General features: G+C 32.0%; 1 protein-coding gene across 2 annotated transcripts in view; it reads right to left on the minus strand.

The window, feature by feature from the left end:
• LOC149928563 (uncharacterized) overlaps positions 1 to 12,709 on the minus strand; it is a 30,660-nt gene extending 17,951 nt beyond the window's left edge. The window contains exons 1-2 of one of the 2 annotated variants that reach the window (XM_090159221.1): positions 12,469 to 12,709; positions 12,312 to 12,357 (exon numbers count right to left, since the gene is read on the minus strand). The gene's annotated coding sequence lies outside the window, so the exon portion shown is untranslated. The remainder of the gene's footprint in view (positions 1 to 12,311; positions 12,358 to 12,468) is intronic. The other variant, XM_090159220.1, reaches the window with a different exon arrangement.
• Between the last annotated feature and the right edge of the window lie 10,706 nt (positions 12,710 to 23,415).

Below are 23,415 nucleotides of genomic sequence, written 5' to 3' on the forward strand. Positions count from 1 at the left end.
TTTCCCGGAGTTTTTGTTACTAAAAAATGCTTAAATGGCAGTATTTTAATTGTCGATGATAAAAATATTTTGTTTTAAAACCGTCATTATTTTAGATTACATTTTAAAGGAAAAAGGGTTTATTGGTATTAATTTATATAAATTATACATTTATCGAGAACTAAAAATATTATACTGGGTTTTTATCATTTCCTAATGAAATACATTCAGGGAATTCTAAATAAATAATTAAAATAAAAAATAACCTAGGTTAGGTGCAAAGATAAAAGGTCAAAGATTTGTACCTTCATTAAAGAGGTCAAGGGCCAAATGTACCAAATTTGTAAAACTATATATGGAACGTGCAGGAAAATGTCTGTCAATCAATGTTTGTTTCATTAAAATCAGACAATTTTTCATTAAAATATATACTTGCGTATTTCAGGAGTTAAGGCCATTTTAAGCATTTATTGCAATTTTTCAATGTCTAAAATCTCAAATACTAATCATTGAATGACACAAATATTTTGGAAATCGGCTTTTTCGGCAAAACTAACTTCAAGAACGAAAATATATCTGAGGGGTAGGGTTGACAACCGGTGACATGCAGGCGAATTATTTCCTAAGATTTTCATATTTCAAGAAAACTTAAAATTTCCTGTTAAAGTAATTTGGTCGTTGATTTCATTGAATTACAGCGACACTGATCACAGACTTAGAAGAATTTATATTATCGTTTTGTTTAAAAATAGGAACTTAAAAAAATACATAAAGAAAACCAGTAAGCCGCAATAGATTTTATAACAACTCCGAAATATCAGTGAAACAGGGGCAGGTGCAGCAACGGGCTTGCACCTGTATGTAAGCGTTCATATCGCACAGGCCACCATTCAGAATCGGATCTCGTACGTTCAGAGTCTTGGAGTAGATACGCATTATCGTGTACTTCCGAGAGTCAGATCGTTACGCACGCATCAAATTAAGCGAGACAATTGCTGATGGCCTGAGTTTCAGCTGAAGTCAGTCTCATACAAATATGGCAGTGGATCTCAGTGCTAGCTCCTTCGTTATACGCTGCCAAGAGACTTTGCAATTATGTTTAGCCTTTTCACATTTAAGCTTCATTGCTTCCTTTTAAAATAGCATTATTTTTATTGTTAACCTTCGAAATATAAAATTAATATAGTAGATATATTATGTTAATTATACATTATATATTATTAATTAATGGAAGTAATAAAGCTTTAAGCGTTAACAACATTTCAAAGTCTTTTCACTTTGGTAATCAAACACTTAAATTTGTATGTATTTATAATATCTGATTTCATTAAATTTGCTGAAATATTTAAATTTCAATTAATACATTCAATTTAATTCGGACCTTTTTAGTGCAATCTTTTAACGTGCTTTTATATTTGGAAAACTTTTACAAGTTAAAACAAAACAATTTAAATATGTTAAAGTGGAAGTTAACTCAGATCGTTTTATACAACTGCCATGTACGGTGGATGAAATTCTCTTAAGTACTATCAAACACCCAAGCATTTTTGTTTAGACAATTATACAGGGTGTCCATTTATAATCGAAAAAGTGATTTTTCTCAATAACCGTTGTAGTTAGAATTTTGAAAATTTTTGTGTGAATTATCAGTACCGGGGGCCATTGTTGAACATAATGTTTATCGATTTTAAAATAATATTTTAAAATTTTGAAAAAATAAATTTTGATGTCTTGGAGTTCGTCAAATTTTGCCAATGAGAAAAATGTAGAGCGACGTCGAAAACATAATAATAACGTTTGGTCGTTGAAAACACAATCATTTTCACGAAATTACACGCGTTTGAAAATTGACTTAACGGGTAAACAAAATAATTGGAAAAATAAAAAACTATAATCTTTTGGATGCAGTGGAAGTCGTAAGACAATATTATTTTTAGGATGAACTAAATATTATTTTTATTTATTTAATGCAAGATTCTAAATTTCTAACTCTCATTTAAATGCTATATTACCCTAGAACATTTTCCTTCAGTAAATACTCGGGGAACCTTCAAGATATCGCGTATCTAATTTCGGAGATAATGTTTATGGACTTTCGGTTATTTTTCATTAAATTTCATTTAATTAAATAAAAATAATATTTAGTTCAGTCTAAGAATAATATTGTCTTACGACTTCCACTGCATCCAAAAGATTCTAGTTTTTGATTTTTACAATTATTTTGTTTACCCGTTAAGTCAATTTTCAAACGCGTGTAATTTCGTGAAAAATGATTGTGTTTTCAACGACCAAACGTTATTCTTATGTTTTCTACGTCGCTCTACATTTTTATCATTGGCAAAATTTGACGAGTTCCAAGAAATCAAAATTTATTTTTTCAAAATTTTAAAATATTATTTTAAAATCGATAAACATGATGTACAACAATGGCCCCCGGCACTGACAATTCACAAAAAATAAATCAAAATTCTAACTACAACGGTTATTGCTAAAAATCACTTTTTCGAGAAAAAATGGACACCCTGTATATTTATGTACAATAACAGCTAGTCAACTATCATGGTTAGATGGATAGAAATTATTTAAAAATATGAACCTATTTAGTCTCAAAGCTACATCCAAAACATTATGACTTAAGTTTTTGGTTATTAGTAAAATGTTTTTACTTGTAACTCTCGATACCTAAATATTACTTTTCTTTTAAAATAATGCTTCATTAACGTCTATTGACAGTTAAAGTTTTCGACGAAACCTCTTTAGCGTTTGTAGCCCACTGCCAATACTATCTGAAACCGATTTTGAAACGGGATGGTTAGAGTTAAGCTTCAATTACAAAGAACCCATTTTTCTGCCAGCTTTAAAATATATTCCAAAATATAAGCACGACTTTACAAGAAATATTTTTTGGGGAAATCCCGAAATACATTTGGAAATATATTTCCTTATTTTTTGAAGGTTTTCATGGATTCAGAAGCCTCCATATATCTAACGACTCTCCTATTATTTTATGGAAGCCAGATATTAAATAATACTGGGAATATATTAATGCGGCAGGTGCCTCTGTATGATTAAATATTAACCGAGGTGCTTCTGAGGGTATCGTGGCCAAATGATAATTGTGAATAATGATAATTAAATGATTAGAAAATTAAATTTGTAGGTCCCATTCATGTGCACTTTAATACGAAAGGGCAAGTGGAGGATAACCAGCTTGAACAAACGAGACTTATTCTATCCATTAAAATATAGTGAAACTACCAGAATTTAGTTGGTTGTATGAGTATGTATCGTATATAGATCGCTATATTTTTAATGAAGGACGTGGCGAGATAGGCTTAACAGTTCTTGCGAAACAACACTTGGATCTTAGGCAAACGATTCACGAAATTATAATGGGATGAAAAAACTGGTTTAATCATTTGTTTTGTACTATAGTTATAAAAAATATAGTTAAAGGGGTTCGTTAGGTAATTTTTGAGGTTGGTTTTTTTCTGTTATTATTTGTTATTAGAAGGATAATAGAGTCTAAAAGAAGGATTTTGGAGCTACTTAAATATGTAAATATTTTTTAATTACTTATAAATTTTGCCTCTTTATTTTGTGCTCTAAGACCTATTAGTTCCGGTAAGTAAATTTTGTAATTTCTTTTAATTTGATTAGGGTTTATCATTTTTGCACTTTTTCATTATGAATTTTTCTACCTTACAAAACTCGGAACTTATTTGGTACAAGCTAATTTCGGTGGAAATATGTTCATCAAAACCAACCGAATGTTAAAAAACTACTGATTTTGTCATAAACGAACATGTCTTAAAACTGTCTGCAATATTATCAATATTTGCTGATATTTCCAATGTTACCTTTCACATGACATTGCATATTGAACATCACTCACGTCACAATATTATCCAGAGCAGGCAATTTTGAAAATAAATTTACTTTATTTCTATGTATAATGCTTGTGAGACCATATGAAGCGTGTTAAGTATAAACTGAACACTTAAATTTTGAATTTGTTGGGACAATTGTGGAAATGACTACCAATAGTTTTAACGTTTCATTTTGAAATATTTCAACGAGCTACGGCTTCATTGTAGCTTAGGATCTTACGGGTGATCCTCATAATACATCTAACATTCATCAAAATGCTTAAACGCCATTCACAAGTTAAAATAATTGTTTTTCAGTTTGAAATATATTAACTACTAAAATATTAAAGTCATGAGAATATTAGATAAAGAGAGCGTGCTTTATTATTTTTATGGTATGAATTTAAAGGATCTGTAGCTGGATTTTCATATATCTAAAACTCAAACATATTTCCACAGAAATAAACTTGTAGCAAAATAGTTTCGGGTCAAAACTAAATTTGAATGAGCTATGGTTGCTCTTATAAAGCTCAAGCCTAGAATTGAATAATCTGCCATTGATAAGAGCGTCAAAATCAAAACTCTTAGAAGTTGGCTCGAAATGTTTGTTTCCCTTTAAAGACATACTGAACCTGTTTATTACGAACTGTAACCTTCGGGTATCTGCAAAAGTAAATACAGCTAGTATTATCAAAATCTCGCGTTCCGGTTGATGGTTTTATATTTATGAGCATTATGAAAGTTCCTCCGCAATTATGGCCTTCTTTTACTTATTCGTCACGGATTGCTTAGCTTCAATCGCGGTTTTTTTACTTAAAATTCGATTTACATTCCAAAATCGCGTCTGCGCGGAATAAAGTTATTTCCGTTGAACATCTTTTGACAGGAACCGCGCTCGAATGTGCCTCTTTTTTAAACACAAAATTATAATGATACTTCCGTTTGCAAAGAAATGCATCGCTTGGACCCGATTCACCATTCAACGGTTTTATACTTCCGGTAAACTATTCGATTTAATTTAAAAGTTCTACAGGCTCTACGAAACTGGCATGATTTAGTTTATTTGAAAGGGTCTCGTCTCGTAGCAGATGTTTGCAAAGTGATGTCTCTTTCGATTAATTTTGAGCAGTCTAATTATAAGTCGTTAGTACTCCTCATAGCTATAATTTAAACGAAAAGCCATGATGTTTTCCACTGATTTTCCTTTAAATTCTATTAGACAAATCTTTGTTACCAGATTAACAGTGTTAGATTAAAGGGACACAGCACCGTTTGAATGAAAATAAACTCGCTCCTCCTCTTCTTTGATAGCACATGTGTCTATACATAGTTCTGTTAGTTGGCAATTCTCATTTCTACAGATTATTATGTCGAAAACTTATACTACTTAGAAGAACAACTACTTGTTTATTCGAAATCTTAATTAGCGTTAACAATTATGCAATACGTTATTTAAAAATTAAACTCAGAAGAATGTTATTGGAGTCTTTAACATAATTTAAAAGTTACAAAATTGCTAAAAATTATTATTCATCCTAAAATACATCACTTTTTCCACACGCTTTGAGATATTTCTTAATAAACCTCTTATTTTAAATAATTTCAACTATTCTTTGGTAATTAAAGTTAATTATTCTATCAAGTAATTTGATTAATATTCAACTATTTTAAAATGGATGAGTTCTGAGGGTTTATCAAATAAACTTAATTTTATCCATTAAAAAATAAAAACCACCTTTCAACGAATACCATAAAATCCTTTAATTAAAACAATTGAAGGATTTTCGCGATTTTTAAATTATATTTTAAATATGTATAGTGTATATATTATCAAACCTGGTGGTTCTTATTTTAATTCAGCACTACATACACTAGTTTCAGGTAGTTTTCAAATAATCTAAAAATAAATTATTGATATTATTGAGATTATTAATAATTTGAGTAAATTAATAAAGTTTTCATTATGGTCTTTTCTGCAATTTTCGTTAACTTTTAATAAAATTTGTATTTTACTGCTTTACATTTAAGTTGGAAAATCTACCATGTTAATTTAATTTATAATTTCTGCGTTAAATGCATAATTACCCAGTTAATAACAGATTAAACTTACGGCAAATGGAAAACGCATGACTAAAATGGCCCCAAGCCAATATAATTAAACGTGTAAGTAGCGTTTCATTTTCATAATAAGGCGATTGAACCTGTGGTATTTCGCAAAACCGTTGCCGGCTTAATCTGTGTCCATCTTTTAATTGGATTCTTACTAGGGGTTAAAGTAAATCGATTACATTACGTTTAAGTCGAAGCTAGGCTCACTAAAGAACACTGAGCCAAAGGCTAAAAATAATTCGGTGTATCTCAGTGTAAAGTCTCAGATAACGTTTAGCGTAATAAAGCCAGGCCTAATGTTACCTAGTAGTTGTTAGCAAACGGATAAATAATGTTAAATCTACGTTGTCCTGGTTTTTTCGTGTTCCGAAGTAAATACTGGTTTCGACTATAAAGTTCGAGTTTTGGGTTATTTGGAAGTATTGGCCAAGGCAGAGACGATGGTTCCCCTCCGTTGCTACCGCATTTCGGTAACCCTCTTTTTGACGCTATAGGTCTTTGAAAACGCGCGAGGCTTACGTGTGGAGAAAGTGGGCCACCGCAAGTGGTCTCGTTATGAACGGCAAGCTATTAAGTTTCCCACGTGTGCCGGGAACGTCTAGAAGCGTTTTAATAAGGGCAAGTTAACATGACGTCCGCGTTCTGCACTTATAATCTTTTATATTATAGAATACGGGGGGGGGGTGGATAAAGAGGCGAGACGCCAGGGTAACGAGGAGGCCGAAAGTAGAGAAAATGTCTGGTTCGCGGCACCTAGTTCGTTGCGAAATCTCGCTTCGACGCTTACAAATTTTCGAAATTTAATAGGGCCTCTTCTATAAAAGCAGCTTTTTCTGAAATGGTTGACCATTATGTAGTAATATTTATGTCAAATTTCCCTTTTGTCATTTCGTTTTAAATAAACAACTATTGACTTTTCTACAACAACTGCCAGTATAAAAATAACAAAACAGATTTAACCACTTGACTCAACAACCATTTATTCTCTGAGGTATCTTAGGTGGGTGTCACTCTCCGTGTATTTCATGGTGTACGAAACCATTTCATACTTACAAACACAGAAAGGAATTGAAAGTTTAAAATAAATTTAGTGTGACGAGAGTGATCTCATTACTGAGGACGATAACAATTTCAATTATTAATACTAGGGTAAATGTTTTTACATTTCATTTTAGTTCTTGGTCGGAAAAGATTTACCACCTCTATTTTGTATATTGAAATTAAATATTATCAAAAAAAATATCGATCTAACAATCGCATTATAAACCAATAAATTATAATATAATAAAGGTACTTATACTTACTTTCAATACAACGAGAGTTAAAAGTACACAAGAGGTTTTATAAAAAAACCTTTTCACTTTTGTAAATAAAATCTCTTGTGCACTTTTAACTCTCGTTGTATTCCCTATTTCAATCTATATATTAAAAAAATAATATAAATAAATTATAACAAATAATATAATTATTAAGGTAATAGTGTTAACAATTTATTTCAACTCTTGGTCTGAAATGGTTTACAACCTGTACTTTAAGGATATTTATATTAATTATTATAAAAACTTTGATATAAATTTAAAGGTTTTCTAATAGTGTAAAACCATTTTCACTTTCAGAATAAAACGCCATTCTGGAAAATACCAGCGGCATTATGGGTTCGAAACGAGAAGAACCTCGAAAGCCAGATTTTGAAATAGAAGAAAAAGGCGGGAGGGGGCCGGCGATGAAATTCGCCTGGAGGGAAATGCTTCGTTTCTGCTGAATATAATGGCTCGCCTTGACCCCTCTCTGCGCAGTTCACCGGCGGAAGAAATCATTTTCTCCGAATGAGGTCTATAAATTTAAATATAATAGAACTAGAAATACAAAGGAATAAATTCTTAACGCAATTGACGCCACCGGAATATTGGATTAACTTTATCCGAAAACAAATTATTATATCTTTGAAAATAAATTCTAGAGAATGCCAAAAAAATAGGAAACAACAGTTTGGAAGAATTTCCTTGGTCTTAGGATGTGAGCTACGTATTTTGGCTAAGCCGTCATACGTTTATAAAACTGTGTTTAGGAATATTAAATATGGGTTTGCAGATACATGATTAATAACAATTTGTTATTTCGAAACGTATGTTGCTCAGCATTGAAGAAATAGGTCCATATTGAATTAAATTATGTGAGACGTTAATTGTTCTTTAGCCAGCCTTACCCTGAACGCAGAAATAAATTAACTAAATTATTTAAAGAATTTGACATTTTTTTTACCAAACATAATTACGAAACGAAATTTGTAACCAAAATATTCAATGCACGTGAAATAATTATTAAAATTGTAAAATTTCCTTATCCGTTATTAGGAAGCATAGATAGAAACAATACCTATGAATTCGTTAATATATTTTTTTACAAAATGGAGATTATATCCAAAAAAGGTTAAAATGCGTAAAAGTCGGAAAACGAAAACTATATCGTGTAGTGCATAACTAATATTTGACTATTATTATGAATATAACAACATATTTTAAATATACATCACGATTGCTTTACATAACTCTGCTAACAAATTCAATTAAGGTAAAAAGTAAAAATGCTGCCGAATCTAGAAAATGAAGGATATTACTTATTTAATTTTGTAGAAAGTTCCTTTACCCGCGCTATGTCATATAAAGCGTCATCGTGCGCGATATGCACTCTAAGACGCCTGGTTTGGGATATAAGTGGGAAGTGTGATGCGTCTTTAGTCATTGGAAGCGTTCGCTTCTTCCATATATATATCTCTGCGACTCAGTTTCATCTATTAAAATTGTATTTTGACAAGTGGCAACGCAGCTGAGCGTGTGTGTTTAAAAAGGAAGTCGGAAATTTGGTCCAATCTAGGGTGCATTACAGACAATGACTTCGTACGACACTCTTAAAAATCAAACTCCTTGTTGATGATTCAATTCTCATACGCGAGAGGAAAACTGCTGCGAGTCTTTTCGAATTTACCATTTACTGTTGGTATATTTTATTGTTGTAATAAATTATAGTAATTATTGCATAGAATATGTGAATGTTTCGTAAAAAAATCGACCTTAAGCTTTAAAACAAGAACAAGTCAAATTTAATATTTTACCAAATTATCTATTGATCACCTTTAAACAAATATGCAATTTAGTTGCCCAAAAATATACTTATAAGCCAAAGAAGGGTGTAACTAGTCTAGTATTTAAACCGCTAACTGGAAATTTTATTAAGGTACAGTATTTAAGTCTAATGTTTTTAAATGAAAGCTGAGATTTCATTATTAGGATAAAGTCGTATTTTCAGCGTGCCAAACCAGAGCACTGCTCAATTTTAATACGACAAAACTTTAAGACTGATTAGTTCCGGTAGTAAATATAACAACCAGAACGAATATTTTTTTATAGTGGCAGATTACAATGAAAAAGCGATTGTTGACCTCCGAGAAAGCGTCAGTTATAGCTTGAAAAGCCGACTGAAAAAACATTAGCTTATTTCCCGGCCATATTCAGAATGAAATAGAACACACGCAACGCTATTAAATCTATTTTAACATAACCGTCAGTGTCTTTAACTCAAAAGGTTTTTAAAGATTTTTTTAAATACAAGCTAAAATCTTTCTTTTAGTATGGCACATACTAAAAGAAAGATTTTAGCTTGTATTTAAAAAAATCGCATAAAATATACTTAACATACTAAATTTATGTTTTTAAAACAGGTATAAATTATTACCCTCTAACGTCATCGTTATATATTTTAGTGAACCGGTATGCATGCCTATAACTTAAAAACAGACTACGTTTCGAAGGCTATCTAGTGGGTGTCTAGATTGTATAAACGTTATTATTAGAATACCAGCATATTTTTAAAAAAGGGGCTTAATATTTCCACAATGAATTTCATTAATACGGCCCTTAGGAATTAAAATATTACGAACGTCACAGCGTGTATTTCATAAATTTGAACAATAATTTTCAACTTGCTATTGTTTTCTGTAATACAATTTAGATTGATTTTGTTTAACTTCTTTAAAATTAGAGTTAAATTATTTACAGCTGTTATGATGAAGAAAATTCTTTCCGGATTACCTTTCTTTTGTTAAAATTAGTTTATGATCGATATTTTGGAAACGGTGATTTATCGTTTGGAGAAATACAGTAAGCAAACAGGAGCATAGACTAACCCACTCGCATAGCGTGTAAGGCCCTTAAAAGCGCATGAAACATTAATCATAACGAGCTAACTTGTTTTCAAGGCGTGAATAAATAAAGTCCGATGAGCGATATTGTTGTTTTTATAGTTTTTATCGTATAAACTTACGTTTTAATCCAGATATTGTACATGGCCTTTAGGTCAACTTGTTTATTTCACGCCTCGAAAACAAGTTTATCTGATAGCTTTCAACTCTATGTGAGTGGGTTACTCTATGTACAGGAGTAGCCAAAAATTTTGAAGTTTATTGGTTTCTTCGAAGTCGGATTCATTGATTCATAGAAAGATAAATTAATATGCACTTAGTTCTACCTTACGAAAATAGCTGGTGCCAAGCTAAAATGAACCCAACATAGACAGATGGGCTCTTACCTACTGGTATCCACCCCCACCGGTTTGCTACTCCTGTATGCCGGCTTTTCTCTAAGAACACGTTGGCCTACCACCAGGATATTTGCGACGCGGGAAGAAAACTTACAGGGAAACTGGCAGAGTTAAAATAGGGAGATAAATTGACTTCATATTTTGCTACATCTTTAAAAAATTCCTATAGACGCATTCACATATTGCCTAAGGGAAATATGCAAAAAGGGGCGAAATCCACCAGAGGTACCTTCCTATTTAATAATGTTTGAGATAGATGGCGACACTATAAAATTTATGAAAAATAAACTTTTAAATTAACAATTAATTTTAACAGTAGTTAACAATCCAATCAGGGAAGTGAATTTTGTATTTTAAAGCTCGACAAAACCGTTCTCCACTAAAAACTGAAAACTTTCAACCAATCATTGAAAATCAAAATTATGATGTCATGTTGCTATCAGAGCGCCATCTACTAACAAATAACGCCATCACCATGTTACCTCGGATGAATTTTACCCATTGAAAGTCATCTTTGCCCGTTGAAAATTATAAATCAGGAAAATGTCTTGACTGAAAAACGTCACATCATTTGAAGAATTTGATAATTAAACGTATCACAATTTAATCAAGTAGATTTACAGCTAGCAACACCTATTTGTAAAATATTCAATGGCGAACTATGTTGTGTACGAGATTTTAAATTATAGTTATGTTGTCGATGATAATGAAGAGACTTTAATATTTCTTTATCATTGTTATTGTTATTTTTTATTTATATTAAAAATATTTAATTGGATATTGTAATCCATATGTTAATATCAAAAATATTATTACAGTTTAAATTATTATTATATATTTTAAATCATTGAACATTTCAACCAATAATTTCTATCAAATCATATTTATTTTGAATTTCTTAGTTTATGTACAGTTTCGTAACCTTTCCCGACATTTTATCTGACTTTTCTTAAAGGGCCACAAAAACCTTAAATGATTTTGATCTCCTTTAACTGAAACCCAAGTTGTGAGATATAACATTTTTATAATTTCGCAAAATATTTATAATGAAATGAAAGACAAAACAGTCTGATAATCTACCATATTAATTCACCTCACCAATAATCAACTCATTACATTACATTTTGATAACAATACTTTCATACAGACGAAACTAATTAGTGTGTTGAGTATTTACTATGGTATGAATGTGGAAAGTGACTACATCGAAATTAACAGACTTATATAAACCTAGAAAATTACTTATTTAAATTAAAGCTACAATAAATTAGGAACGCATTACAAGGATTATTACCGATAGTTTTTTCGTTAAATTGGGTTAGTCGTATGCGAGAAGAGAAATATAAATATTCAACACCGCGCGCGCCCGTAAAGGTACACGGGAAAATCATCTACATCAAAGTACAGCTGCTCCGAATACAGTATTTAACATCCTTTTGCAATCAACTATTATTAATTATATGATTAAAAATAAATTAGGATTTTTAACGTTACGATTAATAACGACGCTGAAAAAGTACTAAAAACTAGTTTTTCTGAATATCTTGTGTCATTTTCCACGTAGAACAACTATTAACATTTAATTAATTATATTTTATTAAATTATTTAATTGATGACGTTATACAATAGAATATAATAACTTAAAACCTCTTTAAAACTATGTATGGGTATTCTGACCAATATAACAGTATGGTAATATGTATTTAAATTATTTATATATTTTTAAATGAAATATTTTTGTGCACTTGTATACCTACCTTTTAATTAGTTTTTTTAGTATGGCAATATTTGGTAATGCTTTCCCTATTAATTTTAAAATTAAGTATTTTAAATTGCGATATTTTTTCAAAAATATCATAACCACTAATAATCAAACAACATCGATATAAAACAAAATTGCGATGACATTATTACCTATTGTGGTCCCAAAATATTCCCAATGATGTAAGCACTACAGTTCGCATCTATTTACATTTTGCCGACTGTACGATGGCACGTTTGGTAGCAAAGGCTTCACAAACCGGACTAACTCTCGTTTAAAATACGAAATATATATATTTTTTAAAGTGTAAAACTTGCAGCGAAATCCCACACGGCCGCTCAAGGTAAAATTCCGTGAAAAAATGCGCTGGTGTCTCGAACACGGGCCGAAAGCCGTGGCTCTATTATCAAAGCAGCGGAGGGAGGGGGGAGCGCCACTTTCTAATGATTCCCGCTCATCCGCTTCGAGTCGGGTGGCAGCCCTCCCTCCCGCAGACTGATTGACGCGAACAACACCGCCTCTCTCGCTTGGAAGCGGCTATCGAATAGTCAACTGGAAACGAACTAGCCACAATTTTATACGCTTCGTACGAAGATTGAATGTCGCTGAGGACTTAAAGATCAAATTAAAAACAACACTACTCTTAAGTTATAAAAAAAACCATATTTAATAAATTAAATTTATTTTTACGTGAAAAAGAGACAAACGCTTCGGTGACTTCAATGTATTGAGGGCGAGTTCGAAATGTTTTGTAATTTTTATAAAGATGACTCCGCATAAAAACATAAAGGTGGGAAGCGTCTGTAAATGCACTTCATGGACGTGCAATTCAAGATTCGCGGAATACATAAAAAAATGTTATTCATAATTGAATTTCTTGTGCATTTTAATAATATCATCAACGGTGTTGAGAAAAATCATTAGAAACTAAATTGATTTTGTTTTATTTTTGAATGACAAAAATAAGTAGGCTGGTGGCGTGTAATTCCGGACACTTTATAACAAATGATTGAAACTTAACACAAACTAATTTTCTGAAAAGAATTAATACTGTATCTTATAATTTGAGCTTATAGGCCAATTTTAAGACAATTTCGGGGGGGGGATAACTCATTTTTATTTAGAAAAAGCCTTTATTTAAACTACTAGTAGCGTCCAATTCCGGACATTTGATTCTAATTCCTACTCGCTTTTAATTCCCGATCACTCCGTTTTAATTACAAAGAAAAATATCAATGTAAGTATCTGAAAAACAAAATGCTGTTCAGTAATGAAATATTATCTAGTTTTAGGAGTTTAAAATGTGATATTATTTATCTTAAATGAGACATATTAGGTGATGGTCCAATGAACTTACTCTAAATACTATAGCACAAAAATTGGCGAAAATTATTTGAATGCCCGCTGACCAAGGCTTATATATAAATTTTTCCTCAACTTATAAAAACTATTAATTAACTATCTATTTCAAGTCACATGTATTACCTACGTGCAAAAAATATTTAATCATTCTTAGGTATATTAGTAAAATCAAAGCTATTACCATAACCTTCGTTAAATTCCATCTCGAAGAAGAAGAGAACGTCGAGTTTTCAAAACGAGCGCCATACCTAATACGCTTCACTTTTTAGACGAGAAATACTTATTTCCGCACCTCTTCTAATTCCCGAAAGAGAGAGAAGCGTAGGTCGAAGGGTGAAACGCGCCGTCCGCTTTTGTGTCGTAAATCGCGGGATAATATAAAGTGTTGAGGAGAGTAGTTTAATCTCGGATGAATAAGCTACTAAATTGTCTTAATTTCGGGTGTTCAATTTAAAATAATCGTCGATAAATGGTGGGTGAAAGAGTATGGTTTCAAAGTAGGCGGAATTGGTTGCCTGATAAAGTTTTTTATAATCATTCCTATTTTATTAATTATCCCCCTTTAAAATAAAGCACCTCTTTCGGGAAAGTCGCGAACTACGCAAAAAACCAGCCTCCGCACTAGACGGCGCCATGTTATGGGCATCGAGTTTTACGAGCTACCGTCTGTATGGCTGTAGGGAATAGCGATCTGGACGTTTTTGAATTAGTATTTTAATAATTTTAATAGTTAAAAGTTCATGGTAAAAATGACAGTACAATGTGTTTTACTATTATGTACGCAAACGGGTTCAAAACATGTTTTGGAGGATGGCACGGAAATTAAAGTAAGTTCAATTATTCCTTTTGGTGGGAGCTAAGACTAGGCTTAATCATGTCTTCTTTTTAAAAGGATTCATATCATGGTTTTCCAAAAGAGAAAAATTTAATGAAGATTTGGTTAAGAAATATAAACATTATAATATCACTCAACATACGAAAGTTTGCTATTTTCACTTCTGGCCAAAAATGGCAAGCGGAAAAGGCTCTTGAAAGAAGAAGCTGCCCCAACTATTTTCTCATGGAATGAAAATACGAAAGATAAAGAAAAAATTGTTAGACAATCCTCTGTTTCTAGAAATAAGGTTGACAAAGCTATGGAGACTCTCGAACCTACTCAACCAATGGAAAACCAAGGAGCTAAAATTGAACAAGCTGTTGATTTGGAAGACGAAGAAGAAGAAATTGAAGACCTGGATAGTGAAATGAAAAAATAACTAAATTTACTAAAATTAGTTTTAAATAGAAAAGATGACGAAATTAAAGCATTAAAAGAGGCCAATAGCTGTAAAGAAAAAGTTATTAGGGAGAAAGAAGTTGGAATTTCTACTCTACTCAAGGAAACTACAACTGGAAATAGTGAAGTGCCAAAATTAAGGGATCAATTGCTTGGTGCTAATCAACTAATTGAAAGTCTTAAGGAAAATATAAAAGCTCTTGAAAAATATGTTTTCTCAGCTAAAGGAGCCAATTTTTCTAAAGATATAAATATTAAAATGCTTGAAAGAACCAATGAAGACCTTAGCTTGCAACAATCTCGTGCCATAAATTACTTTCGACTGATTAAAACATAGAAGCCCAAGAGATGTATCTTTTTAGACTGGCTTACCAACATACGAGAAATTATGCAATTTATATGATTTCTTAAACCCGGGAGAATATGTAGAAAATATCAAAATGTGGAATTCTGTAAAAAAAAAAAAGCGAATGTAAGGAAAATTACCCCACCAAAAATTCCAAGAAGGGTCGAATGAGAAAACTAACGCCTCAATATTAGTTTCTCTTACTCATGATGAAGTTGCGGTTAGGTCTTTTTCATCATGATTTGGCCAATAGGTTTGGAATATCTGAGAGTACGGTCAGCAAAATTTGCATAACCTGGATTAATTTTCTTCACTTACAACTGGGACAGGTGTGTATTTGGCCAACTCGTAAATATATAGATGATTACATGCCTCCCGAATTTAAAGAACATTATCCCTCAACTAGAATTATAGCGGATGCAACAGAGGTCAAATGTGAAACATCGAACTCATTAGTCCTACAATCGGGAACTTATTCTAACTGTAAATCCACAAACACCTTCAAGGGTTTGTTAGGAATAAATCCAAATGGATATGTTACGTCATTTGCAACTGAATGTAGAAGTTTTTATCATTACAAGCTTCTTCGGTAGTGCAGGATTTCATAGAATAAGGACATTTTATTTCCAGGATTCCATATTTGTCTTCTTCAGTAGGATCATATACCAACCTATTGGGAGAGGATCCTAGCCAAGGTTTAACTGATGATATTATTAAACCTTTTCGGTTGACGATTACTGGGTGACCAATAGATATTAAAACCTCCCTATATTTCTGAGCTGCCACATCTTCAAATTGCTTCCCATAGATTACTGCTGCTACTTTTCCTAAATATTTTGGCTTAAAGAAATTATTGACTCCTACATCTGACCATTCAGACACCCGTTTACAAACAGCACCAAAATTGGAACTAGTCAATCTGTTTTCCTTATGTTTTTTCCACAAAATACTCGCAGACTGACTTCTAGTATTTCTTTCAATAGCTGCAGCTTCGTCGATTTCAACCATTAACTTGTGGAATATTGCATCCTCTTTTTCATTCGGAGGTAGGTACGAGCCTTTAATTTTCCATGACTTCGGTAAATGAGCAGGAAATATTACTTCTGGCACCGTTTGATTATTCGTATATGTTTAAAAATTCTACGTGAATGAATTAGCTGATACCCACTTTCTACAAACGACAATTGATTACTTAATGGAGAACCAGCTGGACAACCTCCGAATTTAATATTTAACCATGGATGGCTTGAAGTATTCGTGGATTCAAGAAGATCAGCGAAAGCGTTATCACCCGTAACTTTTAGTTTTGCTATTTGGATTTGGTTTGCTCTGACAAGTTTTTTTTTTGACTTCTTGGACTAGTTCTTGCTTTATACAATTCATCGGTTGTGTACTTCCACATTCTTCCAGAGATTTCCAGTCTATGTCCATGACATTTAAAGCATAAATTTTTGTGCCCCGAGGCCTGTTCCCCCGCTGTGGTAGCTCAGTACAACTAATGAGGAGACGACCCGAGGTGGTTCTCACCGATTTCAAAGTTGGGGGATTGTTAGACCTAGATGTAACATGAAACCCGTTAAAGGGAAAAGTTACGCTGGGCTTCCGTTTTGCCATGGCAACCAAAATTGTTTTTGACAACATAAAATGAGAAAAAGTCTATGTAAAATAACATGCGAAAATTACAAATTCTAAACAAAACATCAATAAATAAAAAAAAAATATTTTTAAAAAGTTTTTCATTTTTGGATTACTTTGAAAAAATAGGGGGGAATAAAAACCATTTTGGGTGAACTCGAGATAATTTGAATAAATTGGTCGAAATTTTAGGTATAATACAAAATATTTTTCAAACTTATGCCGTGATAACTGACATATATTTTCGCCGATAAATCTTAAAATTTCTACATTATATTATCTGAACGATGTTACCAGATTTTTAGATTTCGATAGAAAAACGACACCATTTTATAAAATGGCGGATACAAATATAAATCATGGTGCAATAAGTTAGGTAATTTGTATCCGATTAACCTGAGATTTTCGACGTTACGTTATCTGCCCGAATGAATTCGTACGATATATTTTTATAGAAATCCGACACCATTTTGGAAAATGGCGGATATCAATAAAACTCATCGTGCGATAAGTTCCGTAAATATTCGTCGATTAATTAGAAATTTTTTTGGTTTCATTATCTGCCCGAGCTAATTAGACCTTAGGGTTTTCCAATAATAATCTGACGCCATTTTGAAATATGGCGGATATTTATGATGCGATAACTGCCGAAATTATTTGTCGATTTATGTGAAATTTTTTCCATTACATTATCTGACTGCATAAATAAGCCCCTTACACTGTGATAGAAATCTGACGCCATTTTACAAGATGGCAGATATCAATATCTCATAATGCGATAACTGCCGAAATTATTTGTCGATTAATTTTAAATCTGCCGTTTGCAAAATAGCGCATAAAAATGTATCTCTTGATTGTTATTGGAAAATTATGGGGATATTTTGGCAAATTCAACTAATATTGGATAAGTTCTTATATCATTGGGTTAACTGAAATAATTAAGGTTAATTTCACGTTAAATTAGGAAAGGAATACATTTAGGTAAATTCGTATAATTTGGTAAAATGGAATTACGCTAAATTAGTTCAAATTACATTATCGACATTCATATAAATTGGGAGAAATTCAAACTATATTTGGTGTTTTTAATAATATTGAGTATCTTCAAATAATTTTGATTACATTGGAACAATTATGAGTAAATTCCAATAATATTTGGTTAATTGAAATAATAGTGGGCAAATGGAAAAAATATTGTGTATATTTATATAAAATTGGTAAATTAAATAATATTGAGAAAATTCCAATAATATTGTGCAATTCACATAATTTTGTTTACAGTCTATTAATTTTCACTAAATCCAATTTATATAGTGTAAGTGCATTAACCAATGGGCGAATTATAATAATTTTGGTAAGTTTATATTATAATATATTATATGGTTAAAATAAATATCGAAAAAAGTATATTATATTTTGTAAATAGACGAGTAAGGAAATCAGCTTTCAAATTTTGCAACGATTTTCCTAGGGAATTGTGGGAAGGAGAAGATAAAGTGATTGGCTATTTCAGGGGTCTACACATAACCTTACCACAAATTAGTAAATATATATAACCAATATTAATTATTATATTATATTTATAACCCTACGCTTTTGATGTAGTGAAGTCCAAACGTTAAAATACTTTTAATTAATTCTACCTTACATTGGGGCTGATTTTGACAATTTTTTGACATATTGGCATATAATTTCCCGAATTACCAAAGACTTCCCGAATTACCAATAATTTCCCGAATTACCAATAATTTCCCGAGTTATCAATAATTTCCCGAGTTATCAATAATTTCCCGATTTACCAATAATTTCCAGAATTACCAATAATTTCCAGAATTACCAATAATTTCCAGAATTACCAATAATTTCCAGAATTACCAATAATTTCCAGAATAACAAATTATTTCCCATATTACCAAAATTTCCCAAATTAAAACCATTTTCTGAATAACAACCATTTTCTGAATTACCAAAAATTTCCCGAATTACCAATAATTCTACAATGCCAATTGAACTAATTTAATTATATTTCATTTTACCCAAATTATGCCTAAATGATGAATTTAACCATAATTATTTTCTATAAATCCAATGATATAAGAACTTATCCATTATTATTGGATTTTGCCGAAATGTATTAAAATGTACCCATTTTATATGAAGTTTCCTATAATTTTTTTATAACAATAACATTACGGAATTTATCGCACCAAAAGATACATTGATATTTTGAAAAACGGCGTATTTCTCTCAAAAGAAATCGGACTAATTTACTCGGTCAGAAATAGAAAATGACAGAATAGTTGACGAATAATTACGGAACTTCTCAGACATGCGCCATTTTGCAAAATCACTTCGGACTTTATTTATTCGATCATTTAATGAAACAGAAAAATTCAGATTTATCGTCGAATAATTACGGAACTAATATGACCGTGAGACATTTTGACATCCGCCATTTTTCAAAATGGCCTCGAATTTTATTAAAATTAATAGGATTAATTATCTTTAATAGGTAATGTAAAGTAGAAAATTTCAAGAAATTGGAACAATAATTTCGGCAGTTATCGCATTATGATATCTGCCATTTCGTAAAATGGCGACAGATTTCTATCACAGTGTAAGGGGCTTATTTATTCGGTCAAATAATGTTATGTAGAAAATTTCACGTAAATCGACAAATAATTTCGGCAGTTATCGCATCATAAGTTATATTTATATCCACCATATTTCAAAATGACGTCGGATTATTATTGGAAAACCCGTAGGTCTAATTAGCTCGGGCAGATAATGAAACGTAGAAAATTTCTGATTAATCGACGAATATTAACGGAACTTATCGCACGATGAGTTTTATTGATATCCACCATTTTCCAATATGGTGTCGGATTTCTATAAAAATATATAGCACGAATTCATTCGGGCAGATAATGTAACGTCGAAAATCTCAGGTTAATCGGATACAAATTACCTAACTTATTGCACCATGATTTATATTTGTATCCGCCATTTTATAAAATGGCGTCGTTTTTCTATCGAAATCTAAAAATCTGTTTACATCATTTAGATAATGTAATGTAGAAATTTTAAGATTTATCGGCGAATATATATGGCAGTTATCACGGCATAATTTTTACCAATATTTTGTATTATACCTAAAATTTCGACCTATTTATTCAAATTATCTCGAGTTCACCCAAAATGGTTTTTATGCCCCCTATTTTTCCAAAGTAATCCAAAAATGTAAAATTTACTATTTTTTTAATTTTTTTAAAAATATTTTTTTTTTCATTTATTGAGGTTTTGTCATTTTCGCATGTTATTTTACATAGACTTTTTCTCATTTTATGTTGTCAAAAACATTTTTGGTTGTTATGGCAAAACAAAAGCCCAGCGTAACTTTTCCCTTTACCGAGTTTCATGTTACATCTAGGTCTAACAATCCCCAAATTTTTAACAAAATCGGTGAGAACCACCTCGGGTCGTCTCCTCGTGAGTTCTGGTGGCGCCTCCTCATATCCTTTAGTTTTCAGCTTTTGAATAAGGCGTAATAAATTGACCAAATGAGTGCACGACTTTCCTCTGCCAACAGGACAGCCAGAACTACAATCGATTATTGTGCGCTGAGCCATGTCCAAAGCTACAAGTAATGTGTAGGGCGACTCTCTCTTCTTATTGCTTTTATAACATTTGTCTCTTAAAAAGCATTCACCTAAGTCTCTATTTACACTGCATAGAAGAGAACTGGACTCATCGTACTGTTCTATCATAAATTTATAACTTCTGTTATAATGCTCCTTCTGTTTAGTATTTTCTGTGTAATATACCTTTATTTCATCATCTGGGATGTAAGGAACATCATTTAAGGAGTTATTGTATCCCGAAACAGGAAAAATAACATTTCGTCGATTCCGAACTTCCAAAACTGGTTCAGAACTAGCTGTAGAGGCAGGGGCTGTGGCTGTAGTTTTATTAGATTCCATCTCCATGTATAAATAGACGACCGAGGTTAAACTATTGACGTAGAACAAGTGCAGTTTACGCGATAAAATAGGAGTAAAACTTAATATAATTTAAAAAGCAACTTCCACATAAAAATAAACTATTTAAATATATAACTGCAATAAAGTAACGTATAAGTCTAGACAATTAAGACAAATCGCTTGACTAGGTAGTACGCTAACCGCGTTAACTCGATGCCCAAAACATGGCTGACGAAAATATTCTTCGGGCAATAAATGTAAGTACGGCTTCACGGAAGTGCGAAGGGGATAATTTTTCGGTCAGAAAGACTATTAAGGTGACTAAAGGCTTTAAAATTCGCCTAGCTGATAATTATTATTATTATTATTTTATATAGAAATGTTTGTAGTTTTCGCATATACAGGGTGTTTTGAACTGCAAGAGATAGAGTTGCGAAATTTTCAGGATATTATTTCTAGTGTGGGATCGCTTTAAATCCTTAATTTAAAAAAAAAACGAAAATAAATTTGGGTGTTTGTAAAAAATATTTTTTCACCGGTATAGGTGCTAGAACAAACGTTTCAACGAGAAAGTTGTAGAGTGCTTTTGAAAAAGGTTCAAAGAAATCAGTTTCATTGGCAAAGAACACTTTTTTTTTTAGATATGAACTGATGAAAAAAACAAGCTGTGTATAGGGGCCAAAAGCCTTCGCATTTTTGTACGTAAATGAAAGAAATGTCTGAAAGATTTAAATGAACATTTTATTCGAATAAACATAAGAATTTTACAAGTCAGGTTCTATGATACCTCCGTTTTCCGCGATACATGTTTGGGTACGATGAAGCATGTTTTGAAACGAGCGTCTGATCCTATCAGGAGTGAAAAGTTCGAAGGCTGCAATGATTCTGTGATGCAAATCTTCGATGTTTTCAACGGGCGTCACGTAAATTTGTGCTTGGATGAACCCCCACAAGAAAAAGTCCAGGGACCTTGCAGGCCATCGAACGAGACCGTTCCTGCCAACCCAACGCTGAGGGAACTCGTTGTTTAGATGCTCCACTACACATCTAGGTACGTGGGGTGGTGCACCGTCATGTGGTACCACATCTGTCTGTAAGCTTAAAGCGGAATATCTTCTTAAGCGTCTTAAGTTGTTGTTGTTGATGATGATGAAAACCCCAGTGAGAATTTTCGTCACACCACATGTGGGTGTTTTGATGGTTGAAAGGTCCATCTCTCCCAAAGGATCACTCGTCGGTCACCAGCATTTGATTGATGAAATTTGGGTTCTCATCAGACATGGTTATTAGCCAGTTTCAGAAATCAAATCTACGTTCCAGATCTCCTTCGTGCAGAGCTTGGTGGAGGGTCGCTCGAAACGGATGGAAGTTGTGATTGTGAAGAGTGGTCCACACGTAGTTCGTCGATTATCCGAGATCGTTACTTGCACCTCTGACGCTTGCTCGAGGATACGCAACAAAATTTAATTGCTGTGAATGAGGAAGATAGAGTTAGAATTCATAAAGGTATGTTGTTTGTATGTAGTTTTGAATGAACGAGGCTGAGTTTTAAAATTAGTGTTACTGTTTTTATTGTGTAAAACCCTAAGCCCTGGCGTTAGAGGTGGATTATGCACTATGCAATGCATGTCTTGCATGTTAAAATTACTCGTGTTATATACGAATATTTTAATAAATGAAGTACTAATTATCTAGATAAATTTTTGCGAGTTATTATTTGTATTAAGCAATTAATCCAAAAAATCTCCTGTTTGTAGTAGTTCGAGTGAAGCAATAACCAAAGATAACACACTAAAGAGTAATTAAAAAACATCTAGGAAAGAATTGGATGAAGGTACTTATAAGATATTCATTGAATTTAGGTGATTCTTAAATATTTCGTCTTTGATAGATTCGATACCAAACTGGAATTGAAAATGTGTCTTATTACTTATTGACTTAATTGTCTAATTATTGTTTCTACTTAGAAAATATTTAAAAAAAACAATGTGTGGAAAAAATTGTCCATGGACATGAACGAAAAGGGATATCACTGAACTGCAGAAGACTGCGACCACAAATTTCGTAATTTTTTTTATTGAATTAACCTAGCAGCTAAAAATGCCAGTGTTAGCTTTTTTCATAAGTTTGGAATTATTAATTGATTATAAAACGTTTTATTCTATTAAATCATAATCAATTTTTACATTAGCAACTAAATACAGTAACTTTCTATTCGTACTATTTTCTGAATCAGAAAGCCTAGCAGCCGCCATTTTTATAAAAGATCTTGGATTTCAAAATAAGCGTTCAACACCTTTACGTTACCAAAAAATCGGTTTCTGAAATCTCGGAATCATTTTCTTGGAGAACCTCGAGAAAGATATTGAACGCAGCCAAGGGATCTTTCGATGCTTTCGCTGAATTCTGAACCCCTCTTATATAAGGAAGCTGTTTCTTATCGTTGCGGAAAAAGCCAAAATTCAGAGCCAAATTGGCATCGGAGTAGACAAGGTGCTGC

The sequence above is a fragment of the Leiobunum rupestre genome, chromosome 9 (genome assembly GCF_980474605.1).
Source record: "Leiobunum rupestre chromosome 9, qqLeiRupe1.1.hap1, whole genome shotgun sequence".
In the NCBI taxonomy this organism is placed as follows: domain Eukaryota; kingdom Metazoa; phylum Arthropoda; class Arachnida; order Opiliones; family Sclerosomatidae; genus Leiobunum; species Leiobunum rupestre.